Source organism: Myotis yumanensis, unplaced genomic scaffold (genome assembly GCF_028538775.1).
Source record: "Myotis yumanensis isolate MYYU_CA2020_CCGP unplaced genomic scaffold, mMyoYum1.0.hap1 SCAF_20, whole genome shotgun sequence".
NCBI lineage: Eukaryota > Metazoa > Chordata > Mammalia > Chiroptera > Vespertilionidae > Myotis > Myotis yumanensis.
In genome coordinates this window covers 4060242-4072600 of record NW_027223771.1, presented here as the reverse complement: position 1 = coordinate 4072600, position 12359 = coordinate 4060242, and positions in this window count along the sequence as shown.

Genomic DNA, 12359 nt, shown 5'->3' with positions numbered 1-12359 from the left:
GTCGGACACATGCGTCAGTGACTCACTCCGGTGCAGCCAGCGCCAGATCCCGGAGCCATGCACCAGGCACCATGGAAACACCACAGTGGGGCGTCTCGTGCCGCTTGGAAGGGAGGAAGGAAGAACCACCATGGCATCGGCGTTTGGACTGTGCCCGAGAGCAGGCGTCCTCTGGGGAAGAGGGGGGAAGTTGGGGGGACATTCGTGGGGCGATCGGGAAGAGCATCATGCCGCCCCCCACAGGTGAGCAGCACTGAGGACCTGACAGGGACAGGGACAGATGGCCGAGTCACCTGCTCGCTCATGGCTCTCCCTTTGTCCGCGTCCTAGGCTGCTGCTCTCAGCTCCGATCTGGAGAAATCAATTCACTTTCCCCTTCCCCCGTTCCCGAGTGTGTCGCAGTTTCTCTTCAAAGGGCCCTCGTGTCACTTCCAGGCTATTCTTGTTAACTTCCTGCACCGTCACCTACCCAGGAATCCTCAGGAGCTGCCCCGGTTCCAATCCCCGCCTTCCTCAATACCACCGGGCTGTCCTGCTGACCTTCTAGAACCTTCTCCTTGCCCTCCTGTCATGTGGACCGGCAACATCTGGCTTGAAGGATGAAGGATAATAAAGCTCAAGACAAGGAAAGTAGAAGGTGGCCCTTACCCCCGACTGCCCGCAGGACCTCTTCAGGCCTCGTGTTCGTAAAAGAAAAAGAAAAAGGTTGTGCAAGGTCTTCTCTGAGCGTCCTGACAACCCTCACAAAACAAACAGGTTCTTCTACCACAGCGAAAAAAACAATTGCTGTTCATGAATTGAGTATTATGATAACCACAATCTCTAGATTTCAGCTCTGGCCAAATTCATTTTGTAAAGCTACCAAACTGAATCACAAATGAAATGAGCTAAGAAATGGGCAAGTTCTAGGAGTACGTGTTTCCAGAGCTTAAACAAACACAATAGTTTTAAGATTCGGAATCATTTAGCGGGAGTCAGTGTAGAATATGAAATTAGCAATAATTGCCACTGTTAGAGTCAGAAGAATAATCCTGGTAGCCAGAAAGGATATATAAAATTAATACTAATAATTACCGAGCAATTACTTAATTATCTGACTTATCAAGAGAATACAATCAGATGCTATTAAATAGAATTGAACCTCATATTACTTTACTCTTATATGTCAGTCTAACGGGGTTTTGGGGAACAAAGAAACCCTGTTGAGTTGGTGCTTTATGCAAATGATGCTTAGCTGGAACAATTATCTGCTCTAATTAATTTAATTTATTCGGCCGTGCCCTGAGTTCAGCGAGGGGCATAACTTGCAAAATATTGGGGCACATTATACAAGGAGGCAAATGTTAGCGAAGCTGCTGGGACCCTCTCATAAACTTGAAAGCAAGCACACCAATAAGAAGCAGCATGATAGGCTGTTGGACAAAATGCCACGTGTTGGGGAGCGTCTCAAGTCTTTTGAAAATGGTTTTTATCTAACGATTGAAAATCCTCTAGAGAGCGTTAAGCATATGCAGATAGAAAAGTAACAATTATTTAACTCCATGTGTCTGGTTCTCTTTTTTGTAATATTTTTATTGATTTCAGAGAGGAAGGGACGGGGAGGGAGAGAGAGAAACATCAATGATGAGAGAGAATCATGGATCGGTTGCCTCCTGCACGCCCCACACTGGGGATCGAGCTCACAACCCGGGCATGTGCCCTGACTGGGAATCGAACTGTGATCGCCAGGTTCATAGGTCAACACTCAACCACTGAGCCACACCGGCCAGGCTCTGGCCCTCTTGAAGACCTGTGCCAGCGAGGAGCATTAACAACTTCCACTGTCTGGGTCAGGGGTTTCAGACCGGCAAGGGCCTAAGAGTTCACCTTCGGATAAATCAAATATTTAAATGAGCTTTGCTGGAATTGCCTCCCTCACTCCTGCCAGAGCTTCCACGGGTGGCCATAAACTGGAGAATTGTCCAGAGCGGGCCAGATAAGACAGCCTGACGTCCCCCCAACTCCAGCGGCTCACTAGGCACCCCCAGCGTGTGCAGCTTGTCCTTAGGAAAGAGAGGTAACTTATTCCTGATGTCTCCAGTGACAACGTAATTTATTGTCCGCGTCGGGCACTTTTGAGAAGGAAAAGGGATGCTATTAATAATGACTGCAGGAAGAAAAAAGGAAGACAAATACAATGCTTGCCCCACAAACTGGGACATACTGTCATTACACTACTCATGGCTTTTTAAATTGAATGTATTGGGGTGACATTGGTTCATAAAATAATATAGGTTTCAGGCGGACAATCCCACAACACATCATCTGAATTTTGTACTGTGCATTCACCACCCCCTAATCAAGTCTCCTTCCATCACCATTTAACCCCCCTGTACCCTCCTCTACCTCCCCTACACCTCTGTATTGTGGTGCATTATGTCTTTTTCCACTTTTGAGCTCCTTCAATTCAGTTTCACGTTTTTCCATCCAGACAGGGACTTAGTTAGGGCCATGAGTCAACAAAAGGACTTCTCAGTGGCAACTAACGTTAAAGCCACGAGACACAGAGGAAATGTCCTCGAAGGTCACACGAGCCCTCGAGTGGCCCTGGTGTCACGTGGCCTCTGAGTCATCGCTTGGGGAGGATTTGTGTTTCTTGAGAGGCTACTTGGAAAACACCTAAGAATTGTTCTGCTTACCAAAGGTGTTAGTGGTGACAGGCTTTTCTACCTGGGGACAAGTAACTCGCATTCTTATTTTCCCATAGGACTCTCTAGATTGACTAATTTGGAGAATTTGGAGAACTTTTTGATCATGGATATACAGAATCAATAGGCAACTTCCACTCATTCGTTTCCACATTGATACTCATTCATTCTCACAGTGATACTCCTTCATTCATTCTCACATTGATATTCATTCATTCTCACGTTGATATAAATATATATTTATGTATTTAAAAACATTTTTATTGATTTCAGAGAGGAAGGGAGAGGGAGAGAGAGATAAAATCATAAATGATGAGAGAAAATCATTGATTGGCTGCCTTCTGCATGGCCCTCACTGGGGATTGAGCCTGCAATCCGAACATGTGCCCTGACCAGGAATTGAACCATGACCACTTGGTTCATAGGTCAACGCTCAACCACTGAGCCATGTCGTCAGGGCACATTGATATATTTGTAAAAAAAATATTTATCAAAATTGAGGGTCAGTGCTTTTTTTTATTCATGGAAATAATCTAAATCAATTCATTGATTTATACATCCCGCTTGTTTGAATGTCTGTGTGCCAAACACTGCTAGGTACTGGGGGACACATCAGTTAAATGAGACAGACACTTGGCACTTGCAAAAACAGATAAATGAAGTCATCAAAAATGGAGATCAGGCCCTGACTGGTTTGGCTCAGTGGATGAGCGTCAGCCTGTGAACTGTAAGGTTCCAGGTTTGATTCCGGTCAAGGGCATGTATATTGGTTGTGGGCACATCCCCAGTAGGGGTGTGCAGGAGGCAGCTGATGGATGTTACTCTCTCATCGATGTTACTAACTCTCTATCCCTCTTCCTTCCTCTCTGTAAAAAATCATTAAAATATATATTTTTTAAAATGGAGATCAGTGGTGTGAATAAATTATAAATATATGAGATGCTGAGTTGAGAAGTAACAGAAAGGCTTGTCTTACTGTTTGTTTATTGTACAAATACGTGTGGTCTGCTGTGTGCCCCTCACTGCTGGGCACTGAGATCGCAGTGGTTACAAAAGGGCCATGATTGCTGCCTCCTGGAGTGTTCAGCCCACTGGGGGGACAGACAACAAAGTCACTGAGCACAGGGCTCCTTTCCAGTCACAATAAACAACATCAAAGACTCTTGGGGTTAAGTAACAAGGCGGGGTCAGCTCTCCTTGGCCCCCAGGCTCAATGCTGCCCCCTCACTGTTGGCTTTTGTAAATAAAGTTTTATTGGAACACTCCCACTCCCAATCATCTGTGGTCCGTCCACCATAAAACTGCAGTTACATAGTTGCCACAGAGACCTGTGGCCTGTGAAACTTGAAATGCTCGCTGCCTGGCCCTTTCGTGGGAAAGAGCGCTGAGCCTGCTGCAGGGGGTAATGGCTGATGACAGATGGTGAGGGCTTCTTTGCAGATATGACGTTTAACCAGAGGTCATAGGAATCAGTGGACGAAGAGCCTCCCTGTCAGAGGAAATTGCAGGAGCGAAGGGCCCGGGGGGAGCATAGAGGCCAAGTTGCAGAAAGGAGACGTGGGAGGGTTCCGTGCAGAAGAGAGGGGCCGTGGAGGGCCAGGCTGAAGGGCTGGGCAGGTGCCAAGTTCAGGAGGCACTGGCGTTTGTGAGGAGAAGATTGGATTACGATGTAAAAGCAGTGAGGGACCGGCAGGGAATTGCATCAGAGCGTTCACGTGACTTGTTGGGAATTTAAAAGATTGTTCTGGCTGCTGATCAGCGATGCGGTTCTAGTGGAACTGGATGCTGGGAACTCGCTGGGAAGGGCAGCGTGCCCTCCCCCCCCCCACCCCCCCACACACACACAGGTGAGCAGCACTTGCAAAAACAGATACATTCAACCTATATAATTTTATGAACAGATCCATTTTCCCCTCCATATTTACCACCCTGGCGGCTTGGCCTATCCAGCGGCAGGGGCATTGGGAAAAGCCGCTACGTGAGCAGGTTGGAGCTCAGGGCCTCTCTACCCGCCCTTTCTCAATCAGCAGGAATGTGGATCTAAAGGGTGTCCCAAAATTCACGCAAGAAGTAATTTTGATAGAAAACACAGGTTTATAATTAAAAATTGTACATTTTTTATCGATTCATGAAGTATACAGTATAGGGTTATGTATGGATTAGCACATCGGGTCAAGGGCCTCCATGGCTTTGCTGGCACATACACAAAGCCATGGTCTTCATTGATCTTCATTGTCCCTGCTCCTGGGCCATTATTGGTACTCGGTAATGCTTATCAAATTGAAGGGCTTGAAATCAAAGGGCAACAGATATTAGAATCTGATTCAATAAACCAAGTAAAATTAGGCTTTTATTTTGTTGTTGTTGTTGTTGTTAATGCTCACGCAAAATTCAAATCTCGCGTGAATTTTGGGACACCCTTTAAGACTGACGGGAATGTTCCGCTCGGAGTTTCCTCACTGCTCGAGAGAGACACCCAGGGCCTGAGAGCTAGGCAGGTTCTGAGTCCCAGGTGAGCCACCTCGTTTGATGGTTAATCTTCATCCAGACAATATCAGTGTGATTGTCTCGGAGCCTAAAATGGAGAGAAGTGGAGAAGCGTGACTCCCCACTGCTGTACAGTCCCGACTCGCACTGGGGTCCCCCAGAATGAGATGGGGCAGCCGACTGCACAAGCAGAGCAAGGCGAGAAGACACGGGGAGACACGCTTGAGTCTGTCACCGGGGCTCAATCTGTCCAGGGCCCTCTAAGGAGTGTTTAAATGGGTCTCAGAAATCTTCAACTGGGTGCAGAATATAGTGGCATGTTCTTCTGGCTCCTGTACCCCAAGAGTTTCTTCATGGGTTGTCCTGAGAAACGCATGCGTGGTCTTAACATGGCTTTATAGAAGCTTCGGCCCAGAAATGTCGGCAAAGTTGAGTTACCTGGGGAGCAAAGGGGAGGACTGTCAAGCTGTTTGCTCCAGCAAGAGCTCAAATGAAACATGGGTCTAAATCGTATAAGAGGCACAAAGGTGTCCAATAACAACCTTTTACGAGCTATGCACCACTTTCATGCACCCCTTCCCTTTGACCTTCATAGAGACCTGTGAGACCCCAGCTGGTGTGGCTCAGTGGACAGAGCTTCGGCCTGGAGACTGAAGGGTCCCAGTTTCATTTCCGGTCAAGGGCATGGGCTCAGTTTGTGGGCTCAATCCCCAGTTGGGGGCGTGCAGGAGGCAACCATCAATGATTCTCTCTCATCATTGATGTTTCTGTCTCTCTCTCCCTCTCCCTTCCTCTCTGAAATCAACAAAAATATATTTAACAAAACAAACCAAAAAAAAAAAAAGACCTGTGAGGTGTTTATGGAATTCTTCAACAAGACTTAATCTTCCTATTTTATAGATGAGCAAACTGAGCCACAGAGGCACAGTGGAAACAGGGGCGGAACTAAGATGCACATCTTATCTCTCAAACAGTGCTCTTTGTATTGCACCTGCTACCTCTCCCCCATAACTGAGCAACAGGCCAAGGCACAGAGACATCAACGCTCCTGAGTATGAATGCAAAGTAAAGAGGAAGCTGATTGGCCTGAGGGAAGCCAGCTAGGAAGGTCCCCTGATGAAGCCATCTTGTTGGAATGATCCGGTGTTTGGTAAATAAGTCCTTAATCCAGTGGTTCTCAACCTTCTGGCCCTTTAAATACAGTTCCTCATGTGGTGACCCAGCCATAACATTATTTTCGTGGCTACTTCATAACTGTCATGTTGCTACTGTGATGAATCGTCATGTAAATATCTGATATGCAGGATGGTCTTAGGCCACCCCTGTGAAAGGGTCGTTCGACCGCCAAAGGGGTCGAGACCCACAGGTTGAGAACTGCTGCCTTAATCGCACACCCCGGGGTTTCTTACTTTTACAGTAATGCCATCTCTCAACTTGCCCCTTCCTGGCCTGAGTCATCCCAGGTTCTCTGTTTGCCTGGCCTGTGCTACCCTCGGTTTCTCATTCCATGTCAATTCCCCAGTTTCGCCATAGCTTCCTTGAGCAAGAATGCAGGCGTCCCACCATGTGCTGGAAAATGCTAATTGCTACTTATTACTGCCCAAGAGACAGGATTAGTGCACATGTGTGACTGAGGTTTCCCGGGCAGAAGTTGTCACTGATTCGGTCCCGTTTGGGGTGGTGGCTTGTCTTGTGTGCTTAAATCTACAAATTGATTGAAAGTCCAATTGTAGCCCTGGCTGGTTTGGCTCCGTGGATAGAGCCTCGGCCTGTAGACTGAAGGGTCCCAGATTTGATTCCGGTCAAGGGCCCATGCCTGGGTTGTGGGCTCCATCCCCAGTGGGGACCGGGCAGGAGGCAGCTGATCAGTGTTTCATTCTCATCATTGACGTTTCTCTCTCTCCCCCTCTCCCTTCCTCTCTGAAATCAATACAACTATATTAGAATCCAATAGGAGTGACCCCAGAATCATCACCTATGTCCCCACTGGACATAGCACCTTTGAATTTTCTCACCTTCCTTGGCCGTGACTCACCCGGCAAGGTACCCACACAGAGGTGGGGGCATGGGGGAGGTCACACCTGAAGGCCGCAATGATGTGGCCACCTGGCCCTCCCAGGCAAGAAAACAAACTTTGCCGCATGGGGTAAAGCCAGCTTTATTATTAAAGGACAGTCTAGAGTCCATAATAAGCTGCACAAAATAAAAGCAAATCCCTAGGAAAGGCCATTCCTTGAACTGTCATCAAAACTTAGACATGAGACTCCTAGCCAAGTGGCTCAGTTGGTTAGAGTGTCATCCCATATACCAGAAGGTGGGTTCAATGTTTCTCTCTTTTCCCTTCCCTTCCCTTCCCTTCCCTTCCCTCCCCTCCCCTCCCCTCCCCTCCCCTCCCCTCCCCTTCCCTTTCCTTCTCTCTTCCTCTCTCTAAAACCAATTTTAAAAAAACAAAACAAAATTCAGGCATGAGAGATCTCACTTTGGATTCCCAGTCCCTGTCTGTGAAGTCACCTGCCTCTGCTGTTATTGCAACTTCAAGCTAGACATTCATGCATAAGATCTTCATTTAAAACACTCTGGCCCGGCCAGCATGGCTCCGTGGTTGAGCGTCGACCTATGAACCAGGAGGTCACGGTTCGATTCCAGGTCAGGGCACATGCCCGGGTGGCGGGCTGGATCCCCAGTAGGGGGCATTCAGGAGGCAGCTGATCAGTGATTCTCTCTCATCATGGATGTTCCTATCTCTCGCTACCTTTCCCTTCCTCTCTGACATCAATAAAAACATAAAAATAAAATAAATCAAACACTCTGATTGGCAATATTAACCTGCCTTGTGGGAAAATAGCACAATAGATTGTCAGTCAACTCTCCTGCTGGCAGATGCTTGAGACTGAATAAGCCTTTTACCCTCTTGAGTCCCGATGTGCTTCTGTGTAGAAGGGGGATACAGCACTGGGTGAGCAGGGCCGAGCACATAGTAGGTGGTCAGTAAACACCAACTTACAGTTCATGGCCGCAGCATTATAATCAAAAAGCAAGTAGCCTGTCCAGCGACCCACAAAATGTCCCCAAATAAACATCCCGGGGTCCAGACGATGCTGTGTCAGCCAGGACTTTGCCGAACAGACACTCTTCCCTGCGACAACCACATAGAAGTCAGCCCCTCTCCCTGCCAGCGCACCTTCTAATTATCTCCGCCGTGTTCCGCATCCAGCCCCTCCGCCACCAAATCCTCCATTATCCTGACAGCCAACAAACTAGACCTATTAGAACTCGGCACAACTGGTGCCTAAGGCAGGAACTTCGCGAGGCCACAAATCGTCTAGGTATTAAAAGTCGGTGCATAAGAACTGCCCTCAGCTTTCGCGCTAAATTGCTAGTTGGAAGACATTCATTGCGGTCTATTGTATTTCCACTCTATTCTACTTTAATAGACTTCATGCCGGAGTGTATGAGAAGGGTTTTCAAGCCCGAGGTAGCACACAGCCGACTTGTTTTCCCCTTTTGTAAATTTTCCCATCTTTTGTTTGTCGCCTTATATTGTTTTTGTGGCTTCACGTACATAAAGGCCCAAGTCCTCAGCTGTTAGGTGGGGGTGCAGACCGGCCTCACTATTAAACATTGGAGCTCTCAGGCTAAAGAATCTGAGGTGTGTTTTTGCTGCCACTTGCATGAGACTCATTTTTAAACGAATGGAAAATACCCCTGGGAGTGTAATAGCGCTTTCTGTGACCTCGGTTGATTTTTTCCCCTCTGCGTTGCCCGCCTACGACCGCTCTGTAGTTAGAGGGGAAAGTGGAAGCAAGTGTCCACCCAGCAGCTTCCCCTCCAAGTGCCATGATGCTTTTATCCCGGGTTGATGGATGGGCTAGACCAGCCGTGGGCAAACTACGGCCCGAGGGCCGGATCCGGCCCGTTTGAAATGAATAAAACTAAAAAAAAAAAAAAGACCGTACCCTTTTATGTAATGATGTTTACTTTGAATTTATATTAGTTCACACAAACACTCCATCCATGCTTTTGTTCCGGCCCTCCGGTCCAGTGTAAGAACCCATTGTGGCCCTCGAGTCAGAAAGTTTGCCCACCCTTAGGCTAGATGCTAACTCACCTGGCCTCGCCCACGTCTGTCATCCCATTGTTCACATCCTAGATGCCATGGTGGGAGGCTAGGGATCCCATATTTACCACCCTAACCCTAACCCCCCTGCACCCCCCCACCTCTGGTTAGGGGCTGAGCCGCAGCATGTCTACCTCAACGTCTTTCTCACATCGTCACCCCCCTCTCTGGTCTAGGCCACCTCTCTCCTAGGCTCACTGCATTCGCCTCCTATGGGCGCTCTGCCTTGATCTCTATATTCTACTTAGTCCATCTGCTGTGTCCTCACCAAAGTGGACTTTTCTAGCACAAATCAGATTACAGGGTTTCCTTCATTCAGCTGGTTATAGGGCATCACAATACGTTGAGGTGTGAATAATCATATTGCTATCATAATATTATTGCCCAAACCAAAGCCAGATTTGTTTTTAGGGATGGCCCTTTCTTGACAATGTAACCCCAATTCATATAACAGAAAAAGGCAGCCCTGGCCTGTGTGGGTCAGTGGTTAGAGCGTCGGTCAGTGCACCAGAGGGTTGCGGGTTCAGTTCCCGGTCAAGGGAACGTACCTGGGTTACAGGTTCAATCCCTGGCCTGGATTGGGGTGCGTGCAGGAGGCAACCAATCGATGTGTCTGTCTCACATTGATATTCCTCTCTCTCTCCCCCTCCCTCTCTCTCTCTCCATACCCGCTCTGTTCCACACTCTCTAAGAATTAGTGGGAAAATTATCCTCAGGTGAGGATGGCCCTCCAAAGAAAAGAAAAAAAAAGCCAGAAAAGATGCTACTGGAGTCCAGCCCCCTCTTCAGCAACCCTGAGGCCCCCGGCATCTCTGAATCCCCAGGATTATAGAAAAGGCAGCATGAACACTCCCCGTGCTATAGGGCATTTCCTTCTTAATTCTCAGAAACACAGACAACTGAAGAGAGACAACAGGAACTAAAGCAATAAATGGCAGCAAAACAGAAGGTTGTTCGAGTCTCAATTCCATGGAGGTCACTAGACTATGTTTGGAAAGATAAACATGATTTGGAATTTAACAAAAAAAAAAAAAGGAGAAATGGAGAAAGAAAGTACAAAAGCAAAGAAGCAAGCAAGCAACTCTGAACTGCTCAACAGCCTCTGTTTGTTTTTTTAACATATTTTTATTGATTTCAGGGAGGAAGGGACAGGGAGAGAGAGATAGAAACATCAATGATGAGAGAAGCACCGATCAGCTGCCTCCTGCACACCGCCTATTGGGGGTCAAACCTGCAACCGAGGCAGGTGCCCTTGACCGGAATTGAACCCTGGACCCTTCAGTCCACAGGCTGACGCTCTATCCACTGAGCCAAACCGGCCAGGGCAGCAGTCTCTGGTTTGAACTGACTTTTGCTGTCACTCTGGGCCCAAGTGCCCCTTCGTTCCCACGCTGACCCCTGCCATGTCCGTAGGTGGCTGACAGCCGAGGGCAGGGTAGCAGCTCTTTGCAAACCTCTTCAGAGCAAAAGGGCAAACACGGTTTCACATAACTTCCCGTTTCTAACAGAGCTATGGGTCTTCCCCCTGCCCTGTGTTTTTGTTTTTCTGCTCATTCTCATGGAGAAAAAAAAAAAAACAATTTGGAGATTGTTAGGCAAGGAAAATAACTTAATTAGAAGCAGGGAATACTCAGAAACTTCCATGGGGCTAAATGTGCATTTCCTCTTTCTCCCTCCACCCTGTATTGGGGGAGTTTGTACATATCCTGTGGATTTTGTGAGTGGTGGGTGGAAAAGATTACACAGCGATAGCCTTTGCTTCGTGTGTTTTATGCTCATTTTCCTAGAAGTGAGATGCCCTGGGAGAGGTTTAACTCCAGGGCCCTTGTGTGAAGAAGGCTCTTTGGGATGAAGGTTTTTCGGATGTGGCTAAGGCTTCTTGGTTGACCCTTGACCTGACCTTTAGCTGGAAGGAACGTGGGCTCACTCATCTGTATGACCCCTGCCCCCGTCATCACAGCTCCCGGTACAAAGTGGCCACTCAGATAGTTGACTGAGTCCATTCGGGTTGGACGTCACAACCCCCAACTCCCATCTGCCGTCTGCAAAGACAATAACAAGAGCCCAGAGCCAAGATAATCGTGTCGTTTGTAATTTCTGAGAGCCCTTGGAAAGTGGTTCCAGAAAGATGGCCCGGGATTCCCGGAAAGAATAAGAACCAGTGTGTACAGTGTTAACCTCTGACCTTTTCAATGCAAACGCTCTCCTCTTTTACGTACGTGTAGATTCCCGACCAACGGAAAATGTTATGTTTCCCACGAGAAGGCCAAAACAACCGGCCAGTTTCATACAATGAAACAGTACTGGCAACAGCCAGGGGTGGGAAGATTCTAGGTGGGTCTAGAGCAGTGATGGCGAACCATTTGAGCTCGGCGTGTCAGCATTTTGAAAAACCCTAACTTAACTTTGGTGCCGTGTCCCATATAGAAATTTTTTGATATTTGCAAACATAGTAAAACAAAGACTTATATTTTTGATATTTATTTTATATATTTAAATGCCATTTAACAAAGAAATATCAACAAAAAAATGAGTTCGTGTGTCACCTCTGACACGCCTGTCATAGGTTCGCCATCACTGGTCTAGAAGATACCCTCATCCTTGGATAATAACCTAGAAATTACAGTGTCTCCTGACAGTCTCTGTAATCTTTATTTATTTATTTTAAAATATATTTTGATTGATTTCAGAAAAGAAGGGAAACAGAGAGGGAGGGAGAGAGAGGGAGGGAGAAACATCAATGATGAGAGAGACTCATGGATCGGCTGCCTCCTGCACGCCCCACACTGGGGAGCCAGCCCGCAACCCGGGCATGTGCCCTGACCGGGAATCGAACCATGACCTCCTGGTTCATAGGTCGATGCTTCACCACTGAGCCACACCGGCTGGTCTCTGTAACCTTGAATATGGGCATGAATGGGTTCTTTCATGTGGAACTATTCTGACCCCGGACACTGGGTGAATTACATCAAACAACCAGGTGGATAGAACCCGCCTCCCATCCTTGGCTGAAGAAGTTCAATGTCCAAGGCAGCTGTGGATGCCTTGCCGCGTTTCCTGAGAATTTC